The following is an 11444-nucleotide window of genomic DNA, read 5'->3' on the forward strand; positions in this document are numbered from 1 at the left end:
AATGCCTGCAAGATGACCCATTTGCCTGAGCTCAAGTATCGATGTCCAGCTGATTAGGAAAAAGTGTGTTAGAAAGATTACTTTTTGTGTTTGTGATTTTCCCTTAGTGACTTCCACAAGGGGATTCAGAAAATAAAGAATTCTCATTTCTGTTGATGAAGCCCAGTAAGATCAAAGGACAGTATAGGTTCTACCCTGTTTTTTTTTTCTTTTAGTACTATGTGGCTGCACCAAAATAAGCAAAAGATTTACAAGTATATTCTGTACACACAAAGTGGAGGAGAGAAACAAAAATATTATTTCCAGACTTGATGTAAATATAAAATTGTCAAAATCCCACAAGCATAGATTCCTGTATCTTTAGCAAGTACAATCCTGCCCTGTGGCTTTGCTGATGGTCAAATTCTAAGCCTCTGCTTTTCATTACATCAAGAAACAGAGATGGATGCTTTAATTTCAATGTTAGATTTCACCTTCGGTTGCTGCAGTGTTTGCAGATATCCTTGCAATCAATGACTCATTTGCCACTTCAGAACCCACAAACAAAATGAAAACAAGTCATCTCCAATCACAAGGGACTGTCTAAGAAGAAACACATGCATCAGTGAATTTGCTAGAATAAGTGCAGATTTGTTATTGATCACTTCTGCAAAATGAAGAACAGCTTCCTTGTGGGTTGATGTTCAGGTTAATGTGGAAATGAGGGTGAGATTCACTGGACATAAGTGTAAACATCCAACCAAGGTCTCATTTACAAACAAAAAGCCAATTATTCTTTGTATATCCCACCTCTATCCCCTCCTCCTTCCAGGACTCAAATAGAGAATGATGAACAGCTCACGAGGTTCCTGATTGAATCTAGCAGCAAATGAATAAGAATCCTTCCCTTTGCACTTACACTCAAGTACCAGAGTCTCAGATTTGCTGACGAGTGCAATAATATGTAATTCCCATCCACTTTGCTTGTTTGGTAAGGAAAGAAAGGACAAGAATCTTTGACCTTACAATGAAAGGAGTGGCACACTTATGTAATATTTTGGTATGCTGTAAAAAAAAACTTCATAAATATGCTAAATTCATAGATACATTATTTGAAATGAAATAATGGGCTTTTACCAATAAATCTGTGTAAAATTCATATAACTTTCCAAATGTCCTCTAGTGTGTGCTTGAAATGCTTTCAAGTGAAATTGTCAGAACAGAATAAATATTAGAGCTCAATAGAGAAGGCACTTTATCTATTTCATGATGTATTTATCTCATCTATTGTCTACCATCAATTCTCTCTCCTATCAACACACACAAAATGCTGGAGGAACTCAGCTGGCCAGGCAGTATCTATGGAAAAGAGTCAAAAGTCAACGTTTCAGGCCGAGAACCTTCAAGACTGGAGAAAAGTTGTTGAAAAGTCTGAGTAAGAAGGTGGGGGGAGGGGAGGAAGAAAATACAAGGGAGGAGGTGATAGGTGAAACCGGGAGAGGGGGAAGGGTGAAATAAAGAGCTGGGAAGCTGAAAGAGATACAAGGCCGCAGAGGTGGGAAATCTGATAGGAGAGGACAGAAAGCCATGAAAGAAAGGGAAGGGGGAAGAGCACCAGACAGAGGTAATGGGCAGGTAAGGAGATAAGGTAAGAGAGGGAAATGGGAATGGGTAATGGTGAATGGTGAAGGAGAGGGGGTACCCATTACTGGAAGCTTGAGGAATCAATGTTCATGATATCAGGTTGGAGGCTATCCAGACAGAACATAAGTTGTTGTTCCACCAATCTGAGTGTGCCCTCATTGCGGCAGTCAAGAAGGCCGTGGACTGACATGTGGGAATGGGAATGGGAAGTAGAATTAAGATTGGTGGCCACTGGGAGATCCCACTTTTTGTGGTGGATATAGTGTAGATGCTCAGTGGAGCAGTTTCCCAATCTACGTCGGGTCTCTCCAATATCGGGACACTAAAACCGGGAGCACTGGATACAGTAAATGACCCCAACAGACTCACAGGTGAAGTGTTGCCTCACCTGGAATGTCTGTCTAGGGTCCTGAATGAAGGAAGAGCTGCAGGGACACTACAGGGCACTTGTTCTGCATGCAAGGATAAGTGCCAGGGGCGGGATGAATGGACATGGAAGTTGCATAGGGAGTGATACCTGTGGAAAGCAGAAAATGTGGATGAGGGAAAGTTGTGCTTGGTGGTGAGATCCCATTGAAGATGGTGGAAGTTACAGAGAATTATGTGCTGGACACAGAGGCTGGTGGGGTGGTAGGTGAGGACAAGAGGAACCCTATCCCTGGTGGGATGGCAGGAGGATGGGGTGAAGGCAGATGTGCACAAAATGGAAGAGATGTGGTGAGGGCACCTGCCCCTTCCCTCATTATCACTCAAGACCCAGTCATTCCAGGTGATGTGACACTTCACCTGTGAGTCTGTTGGGGTCATACACTGTATCCGGTGCTCCCAGTGTGGTCCCCAGATATTGGTGAGACAGACATCGATTGGGAGACCTGCTTCACCAAGCACCTACGTTCCATCTGCCAGAAAAAGTAGGATCTTCCGGTGGCCATCCATTTCAATTCTACTTCCCATTCCAACATGTCAGTTCATGACCTCCTCTACTGCTGTGATGAGGTCACACTCAGCTTGGAGGAGCAACAATTTATATTCCATCTGAGTAGCCTCCAACCTGATGGCATGAACATTGATTCTTCAAGATTCCAGTAATGGCCACCTCCTCTCCTTCCAATTCATCATTCCCCATTCCCATTTCCCTCTCTTACCTTATCTCCTTACCTGCCCATTACCTCCCTCTGATGCTCTTCCCCCTTTCCTTTCTTCCATGGCCTTCTGTCCTCCCATCAGATTCTCCTTTCTCCAGCCCTGTATCTCTTTCACCAATTGACTTCCCAGCTCTTAACTTCACCACCTCCCTCTCCTGGTTTCACCTGTCACCTACTACCTTGTATTCCTTCCTCCCCACCACCCACCTTCTTACTCTGACTTCTCTCCAGAGCTGATGAAGACTCACAACCCGAAATGTTGACTGCTTTCTTTTTCCTCATGGGTGCAGCCAGGCCTGCTGAGTTCCACCAGCATTTTGTGTGTGTTGTCTGGATTTACAGGATCTGCAGATTTTCTCATTTGTCATCCCTCCTATGTATAGATTAAATTCCAAATACCAATTAGCTTTCAACATATGTTTTTTGAAAAATTTATCTAAATATTTGAAATAATTGATTTTTTATAGTGTAAGTGTGTAAGGCTCAATTGTATACAAATTTCTGAAAATATTAAAATGCTATTAAGTATTAATTGCACTATTCAAATTTTAAATTCCAGAAAATATTTAGAAATTTAACAATCCAGAAGAAAATATTTGAAAAGTATATTTATCAACTCAATTATTTCAGAGAACTAAATATTTTTAACCTGCCTCTCTCTCTTGCAGCCATTCCTTTTTATTGATGCTTCAGTTCTGTGCACAGCAAAGATGACGCTGAGCTGCTGAAACATAGTATTCTGCTAACAGACTCCTTAAGATGTCTCATGTTGTCATGCATAGTAATTGTTGGTTAACACCTCTCATGGAGGTTAGGATGACTGCAATTATGTGCACTCGCAAGGGTGACCCATACACACAGATAATTACAGAGAAAAATTCTGCCTTCCTCATTCAGAACTGCCAACAATACACAGCAGTCCAAAACAAATCTGTGTGCATCATCAGCTGCCTATGTTTTCCAGAAGAAGCTATGTAGAGTTCTTGCTCAGGTGTAACGGAACTTTGAACTAAACACCGAGGTAAACTGTAGTCAATGAAAACAGGATTGCAGTAAGATTAACCATTTACTGTTCACTCTTCCTCATTAACATATGCTGAAAACTGTTGATAAATCAATACAAAATGTATACAGTATTTGTTTCCTTCTTGATATCACATTTACATCGTAAATACTTGCAAAAGTAAAACTACAACAACTATATTACATTAAAGTGCAACATACAGTCAGAATCTACATACGCCATTGACTGCTTTAAATACACTTCAACACAAACTATCCACAACTCTTTAACTAACGAAAACATAAACCTTATCAACCGTCATTACTTTTAACAGAATTAGCATTAACATTTTAAATTCAACACATCGATTATCTCATGAACTTACGGCATTGCTTCTCTGATGTTTCTAGTGCGTAGAAAGAAAACATTCCTTGCGCTGATCCTGCACATGTGAGCCCCCTCCTTCCCGTTTCTCCAAACCGGTATTTTCCCACAAGACGCGGCGAAACTGGGTGTGACGTCATCACATGCCGTGATATATCACAGACAACGAATTTACTTTAAACAATCTTAACTTTAAGTAGAAAATGCTAACAAACTAATTACTAAAGCGGAAATATTATAAACTAAACAAATGCCATAAAGGCAACACAAGCTACTCACCTCTTTTTCATACAAAGATTAATCAAGAAGTACTTGTAACTGCTTGCAGATCTCCTTGGTGCCTTCTAATTATTTTTAACAAGAGAAATAACAAGTTATAACTGTGTATGCCGTTACTGGATTTTAGTTCGCCATTCAGCACTATTGTCCCACAAACATTGTTGAACAAACTCCTACCCTTCGGTCAAAATACAGCAATGTGCAACTGGATGTTGGACTCCCTAAACCAACAGAACTCAGATAGTCAGGATGTACAAGTTAACCTCCCTCCACATCATCCTTAACATGGGTGCTCCCTAGGGCACTATGCTGAGCCCACTCCTATACTGGTAGTGCAATCATTTGTTCCCCTAAGAGGTTATCTATTGGTGGGTCCTCACCGATCCAGGATCCACACATTCTGGTACTGTGTATACAAGTGCGTGGTGGCTGTGCTTAGTGGTTGGGTCTTTTTGTTGGTCATTTCCTCCTTTTGCAGCTACCATTTGTGCTCTGTGGCACAGCAGAGGTTGCTCTCATGCAGTGCAACTCCGTTTTGAAACACATTTCCCCAGTTGCATCAATTGAGTGCAAAGTCTTCCTAGTTTTTAGATGTAACGAGGAATTACTTCAGGCTAATTTTGATGCTCTCTTTGAAGCGTTTCCTTTGCGCACCAGGGCTCCCTGACTTTTCTTCGACTGGGAATAAAGGAGAATTTGGGGAGATGTGAGTAAAATATCTGAATGACATGACCTATCTGTCAGAGTTGGTGTTGTTTTATTGTGGTGGAAATACTGTTCACGTTGGCCTCCTCCAGTACACTGGTGTTCGTGCATCTGTTCTTTCAGCTGATCCTCAAAACCCTTCGTAAGGTTTTTTGATGGTACTGTCCCAGGGCTTTCAGGTGTCTACTGTATATGGTCCATGATTCAGCTCCATACAGTAATGTGGGAAAGATTACTGCTTTATAGAGCAAAAGTTTTGTTTAGATCTGTAGGTCGTTGTCATCAAAGACTCTTTTCATTAATCTTGCAAAGGCTGAGCTGGTGCTACTTAGGCAGCTGTTGATCTGTGAGTCAATGTCTGCTTTTGAGGAGAGAATGCTGCCAAGGTAGAGAAAGTGGGCGGCATTTTCAAGGGTGATATCATCAACTTTTATGGAGGGCTGGATGGATAGCTCGTTGAATACTGGTTGATATAAGATCTGTAACTTCTATATTCAAATCAAGACCTGGGCTCTATATGCCTTGGCAAAGGTGGGATACAATGGCGGTCTTCTTCAAACTATGATGTGTTGATGGTGTCATCCACTTACTGAAATCCTATTACACTGGTGATGCTGACTTTGTTCTTGGCCTTGCATTGGTTGAGGTTGAAAAGCCTGTTGTCCATTCTATATTCAATTGGGTTTCCCTGTGGCAAATCATGGTCGTTGAGGTGAAGGATGACAGCAATAAAGATAGCAAATAGGGTGGGAACAATGATGCAGCCTTGTTTGAGTCCAGTCTTCACAGTGAAGGGCTCTGATTCGGAGCCACGATTGCTGAATGCTGTGGCTGACATGCCATAATGCAGTAGCCTCAATATTCATAAATACTTGTCAGGACAGCCATGTCTCGACAGTAAATGTCACCAAACTTGGTAGGCTATTGTATCAAAGGCCTATGTCAAATCTATGAAAGCCAAGTACAAGGGTGGCCTATGTTTACGGCATATTTCCTATAACTGGTGTGCTGTAAAGATCATGTCTGTAGTACTTCCAGATGAGCAGAAACCACACTGTGATTCAAATAGTTCTTCAGTTAATGGAAGGAGTTGGTTGATAAGAATATGTGCAAGCACTTTGTCCGTTGGTGAAATGAAGGAGTTGCCCCTGTAATTGCCACAATCTGCCTTGTTTCTTTATTTCAATATGGTCACCCCAGGAGCATCCGTGAGTTCTAAGCACAGTTGCTCCATTTCCCAGACCTTCAGGGGCAAGACATGTACGTGGTGCAGGAGTGCAGGTCCTCCTTTCTTAAGGATCCTGTAAGGACCAGTGGCTTTGTTACTGATGGCATTATGGACCCCTTTCATACTGTAAGGATCCCCCATGTCTTCTCTCACAGGTTGTTGAAGGATTTGGTTAGAAATTTCTGGTTAAGCGGTGCTGTCGCAGTTAAGAAGTTCTTGAAAGTGCTCTCTCTATCAGTTGTTGGTATTCTTTCAATCCTTTAGTAAGTTCTTCCCATCCTTTGAGTGTAGGGGGTTTAATCCAAAGTAACTTGGAACACAAGATGCTTTGGTGGCACTGAAGAAGCCTTTCATGTTACCTGAATCAACCAGTCTCTGAATTTCTCTGTCCACTAAAAATTCTTTAGCTCACTCACCCAGCAATGGACATTTGAGCTGGCTTTGGAGTAAGCTTCCCTTGCTGCCTCTGTCATTCTGACAGGCACAAAAGACTTCCCTTCTCTTGGAGGTAAGTAGTTCTATTTCCATGTCATTTTCATCAAACCAATCCAGATGTTTTCTGTTGGTTATCAGGGATGGTGGGTTTAAAAGATTTCCAGTGTTCTTCAATATCCTCTTGATATTCCTGTTGGAGGTTTTCACCAAATGAAGCCTGAAGGTGCCAATGAGTGGCAGTGTCAAGCAGGCTCTCAAGTGTTAGTCTTGGCCTGATTTGTTTCCGATGTAAGTGGTGGAGTACATTGGCGATGATCTGTCCAGCAAGACATCTGTGCCAATCATGGCTCTTGTGATGTTCACATCACGGTGGTTCCTCGCTCAGACAATGACATAGATGCCACTCTTTAAATTGGAAGTTTTGCCAAAATGTCTTAAGTGTGTTTTCTTCTGGCAAAATACAGTGCTTGTCATGAGAAGATTGTGTTCAGTGGATATGGTGAGAGGTAGTCTTCTATTTCAATTGATGTTGCCAATGCCATTCTTTCTTCTGGTACACTTCCAAATGTTGGAGTTCCAACCAACCCTGGCATTGAAGTCCCCTGAGCGAATTATCTTGCCCTCTTTGGGAATGCTTGACACTGTTGTGTCCAGGCAAGTGTAGAAGGCCTCTTTTTCATATCCATATGAGTACAGAATTGGTGCGTCAGCACACACAACAGTTGCCATTTGGTTGTCAACAAGCACCATTAGGATCATCATGAGAAGCTCGCTGACTCCCATAAAAAGTTCAGAGAGTTAACAGTCAGTGTACAATCAGTCTACACTCAGTGGACACTTTATTAGATATCTCCCTGTACCTAACCAAATTGCCATTGGATGTATGCTCATGGTCTTCTGCTGCTGTAGCCCATCCACTTCAGGTTCTATGTGTTGTGGCTTCAGAGATGCTCTTCAGCACATCACTGTTACGTGTGATTATTTGAGTTACAGTCACCTTCCTGTCAGCTTCAACCAATCTGTCCATTCTCCTCTGACCCCTCTCACTAACAAGCAGTTTTTGCCACAGAATTCTGCTCATTGGATGTTTTTTTTTGCATTTTGCATCATTCTCTGTGAACTCTAGAGACTGTTGTGCATTAAAATCCCAGGCACATTCCCATTCCGACATATCCGTCCATGGCCTCCTCTTTTGCCAAGATGAGGCCACTGTCAGTGTGGAGGAACAATGGCTCATATTCTCTCTAGGTAGCCTCCAATCGGATGGCCTGAATATCGATTTCTCCTTCCAGTAATTTTCTTCCCTCACCCCTTCTCTCTTCTCCTATTCCCCATTAGGGCCTCTTACTTCTTCTCCTCACCTACCTATCAACTCCTTCTCCATTTTTTCCCATGGTCCACTCTCCTCACCTATCAAATTCCTTCTTCTCCAGCCTTTTACCTTTCCCACCCATCTGGCTGCACCTATCACCTTCTAGCAGGTCCTCCTTCCTCTCCATCACCTTTTTATTCTGGCATCTCAAATCAAGTTTAATTTTCATTTAAACCATACATAAATACAGCTGAACAAGACAGTGACCCTCTGGGGCTAAGGTGCAAAACATTCAAAATTAGGGAATAACATAATTCAAAGTATTGAGCAAGGAAGCTTATTCACTCAAAAAAAAGCATATATTGTCCAAGACCCCGAGCAACAACATCCAGAAATTAATGGTACAGTCTCCCAGCAGTGCTCAGACACATGCAATCCAGCCTGTCCTTCCACCACACGAACACAGGAGGGCAGCACCAATGGGAGAGGTCAGGCCCCAGCCGAGCTCAACCATGCTGCACCACGCAACACCAAGGCTTGAGGCCTAGTTCTTACTATAACTGGGGCTACATAGCTCTCATATTGACTGTCCCTCCACCAGACAAGGGAAACAGGCATCCCCTTTGTCCCACTGGCACCAATCCAGCTATTCCGATCTAGGAGCAGCTCTCTGATGGAGTAGTCCTGCAGTGCCCAATGCACATGGAGTAGAATTGTCTTTGGATCGTAAAAAGCAAATTTTACAAAGAAAAAAAAACTTGTGGTTGGCCCCGAGAAGCCACTGCATTTGCATGTGCCGCCATCTTACCAGAAGTCCTGGTGTGATTCCCCCTTCCTTCTGCAGAAGGGTCTCAACCCAAAACATCGACTGTTTATTAATTTCCTTAGATGCTGCCTGACTGCTGAATTCCTCCAGTATTTGTTGTGTGCTTCCCAGGAGATCAGCAGTTTCTGAGGTACTCAAACTACCCCATCTGGCACCAACAATCATTCTGTGCTCAAAGTCACTTAGATCATATTTCTTCCCCATTCCAAACAACAACTAAACCTCTTGACTGTGTCTGAATGTTTTAATGCATTGAGTTGCTGCCATATGATCGGCTAATTAGATATTTTCATTAACAAGCAGCTGTGCCAAATGAAGTAGACACTGGGTGTATGCACAGTATATAATCAAATCTTATGTATTTATATTTATTGTGTTTTTATTATATCCTTTATGCTTTTTGTATTTTTTTATGCTGCATCAGATCTGGAGTAATGATTATTTTGTTCTCCTTTACACATTTGTATGATAATAACACATTTTGAATAATTACGCAAAATAGAAAGAACATGTTCATCTCATTGAGTTTATACCACAGGTGGTTATATAGTCTTACTGATCAAGCAAAAACAATTTATGAATAAAGTGAAAAGTAAGAGATTTGGAAGGAAAAGGGAGGCATTCGGTCATTGTCATTTAATGGAATGAATGACAAGTATTTTACTATGACCATACTGGACCCAAATCAACAACATAGTTGAACTTTTAATGGTGGTCACACTGGGAGTCAGTGTAAAATTCCTTGCCAAAGGAAATCTTAGACAAGATGAATACTGGATAATCATTTACATTTTCTGATGGTGTGAGCATTAATGGCACCAACAACTTCCTGCTAATGTCATATATTTAAAAACTACTTAATTTTAATACTATGCCATAGAGTCAGACCCATACAACACGGAAACAAGCCAATTGGCCCATAACATCCAACCCTTAGGCCCCCACTGATGTCAATCCCATCTTCCAGCACTTGCTCAATAGTCTTCTGTGCCTCAGTGATTCAAGTACTCACTTGGACACTTATTAAATACTGTCAGCAACTCTTATAACTAAAACGGCCCATTCCATGCAACATCCTGGTGAATTTCCTCACTTGTACTCATTCACTGGCGGGTGGTAGAGTGGAATCAGCACAGGACTTCTAGCCAGACGGTCCTGAGTTCAAATCCGGCCGGGTCACAACCCCTGGGCAACAGCAGCATCTGCCTGGCAATCCACTTCTGTATCTCGTCACAAAAACCCAATGGGCAACTACACTGGACTCAACAATCATATCCATTAGAACTTCAAGCAAACTATCATATGACATATCTCATGATACCGTGGTCTGATAAATATGAGGCAAAGAGAGAAAATGAACTGTACTCACGTGGTCATGTGAGAGCTTCTACTTCTGGCACCCTAACCCAGATTGGCAGATGACGTTATGGAAAGCTAAATTTGGGATCAGATAGGATCACAAGGTTTCAAAGGGATGATTGTTCAGCCTGAGTCAGCTTGGGTTTAACTCTTCCTCTAACAGTCAGCATTCCAATGTCATCAATATACCAAAAAATCTAATTTCTCAAATTTGCAGATGTCTACTGTCAATAGTAAACAAAAAGTCCAATCGTCTACTTTACATTGTCCCATAACTTTAAATTTTGAATCAGCTTGCTGCTGTTTCAGCACAGCAATCGGACGACAATAGTCAGTGATGTACCAAGAAATAATGACTGCTTTTGCAGGTGATTATTTGTGCAGAAATGGCTCAGTTATTGCCCTCAGTAGTGCTCAAACAAATATTGAGCGGAAGTAATAACTGGAAAGAAAAAGAATTGCATATTTTGCAACTACTTACAGTATTCTGAAAGAGAACAGGCGATGACATTTGCTCATTAGACGGACCAGATGAGAACTTGCTGACTTGTCACGATGATACTTTGTTTTATTTTGCTATTGATGTTCTTCCCAGAAGGGATTGGCTTTCATTTGGCCTGAATTGTTTCAGTCACTTGCTCCCCACTGAGTCTGACTGCCAAGTTGTCACATTTTCTTCTGATGCCTACTATGCTTTGTAAAAATACTTATTGACTTTTTCAAAACACAAATTAATTGAAATATTTTCTCAATAAAAGTTTGCCTGATGTTTGTCATAAACACAAATAATCTGTACAACGTGCATTACAGTGAGTTTGCACATTAATAAGGCTTCCTATCACACCTTCACATACAAAGTAGCAAATAGGCTGCTTATCTAGATTAAATATTATGTAATGGCTGACTACGGAAAACAGTCCTTTAACACAATGGCTGAGCATTAAGCAATGCTTCACCGACAGGAAAACTTGAAAAGTTAGTGGACAGCATTTTTTCAACGCTAGGAGCAGCTGTGTGGGAAATGACAGAATGGTGATGTCCAGTTCACTATATATAGAGTGAAGAAAGAAATAATATAGATGTTTCATTATTTGACTTTGTCAAAGGTCAGGGATTAAATAGTCAGAAGAACAGGGAATTTTTTT

At 41.5% G+C, this 11444-nt stretch overlaps 1 protein-coding gene across 9 annotated transcripts in view; it reads right to left on the bottom strand.

Moving 5' to 3' along the window:
- The window catches only part of LOC132393194 (uncharacterized), a 322118-nt gene extending 310975 nt beyond the window's left edge, over positions 1 to 11143 (bottom strand). For 8 of the 9 annotated variants that reach the window (XR_009511790.1, XR_009511787.1, XR_009511788.1 and 5 more), the window contains exons 1-3: positions 10781 to 11143; positions 4435 to 4499; positions 4157 to 4279 (exon numbers count right to left, since the gene is read on the bottom strand). The gene's annotated coding sequence lies outside the window, so the exon portion shown is untranslated. The remainder of the gene's footprint in view (positions 1 to 4156; positions 4280 to 4434; positions 4500 to 10780) is intronic. The other variant, XM_059968133.1, reaches the window with a different exon arrangement.
- Positions 11144 to 11444: the final 301 nt, after the last annotated feature.

Source organism: Hypanus sabinus, chromosome 4 (assembly GCF_030144855.1).
Source record: "Hypanus sabinus isolate sHypSab1 chromosome 4, sHypSab1.hap1, whole genome shotgun sequence".
NCBI lineage: Eukaryota > Metazoa > Chordata > Chondrichthyes > Myliobatiformes > Dasyatidae > Hypanus > Hypanus sabinus.